At 60.7% G+C, this 443-nt stretch overlaps 1 protein-coding gene across 1 annotated transcript in view; it reads right to left on the minus strand.

Annotated features, from left to right (window-relative positions):
- LOC104279235 (plasma membrane calcium-transporting ATPase 1-like) overlaps positions 1 to 443 on the minus strand; it is a gene marked incomplete at both ends in the record, with an annotated part of 19,664 nt that overhangs the window by 17,477 nt on the left and 1,744 nt on the right.

The following is a 443-nucleotide window of genomic DNA, read 5'->3' on the forward strand; positions in this document are numbered from 1 at the left end:
GCTTCCCAAAAGCCTGGCTTGTACCCATACTGGCTTTAAAAGCTGGTGTCAGCGCTGGCACAGAGCAGGGGAATAAGCAGCAAGATGCAAGAGCCAAGGTAGGAAAGCATTCGAGTCCCAGCATGATGGGGAACACCTCAGCCTGCCCGTCTGCTCTCGCAGCCTCCACCTCGCAGCCCAGAACCCCTCTTCTCCCTCTCGCCACCTTCCCCGGGGAGCTCAGGGCAGGCCAGCAGAGATCTTCAGCGAAGTCTTCGAGGTTCCGGACAGGCTACTAACATTCTGAGAACGACCAGGACTCACCTTCCCACCACGAGGCAGGCAAGGAGCACCGCGCCACAGCACCGCGGGGCATCGCTACCAGCCGTTCTGAGCCTTGGCCCCCCCTCACCCTGCACCTCCAGGCTGCAGCCAGCTGGAGAAGAAAGACTTGGAGCTGTGTC

Source organism: Apaloderma vittatum, unplaced genomic scaffold (assembly GCF_000703405.1).
Source record: "Apaloderma vittatum isolate BGI_N311 unplaced genomic scaffold, ASM70340v1 scaffold22519, whole genome shotgun sequence".
Lineage (NCBI taxonomy): Eukaryota > Metazoa > Chordata > Aves > Trogoniformes > Trogonidae > Apaloderma > Apaloderma vittatum.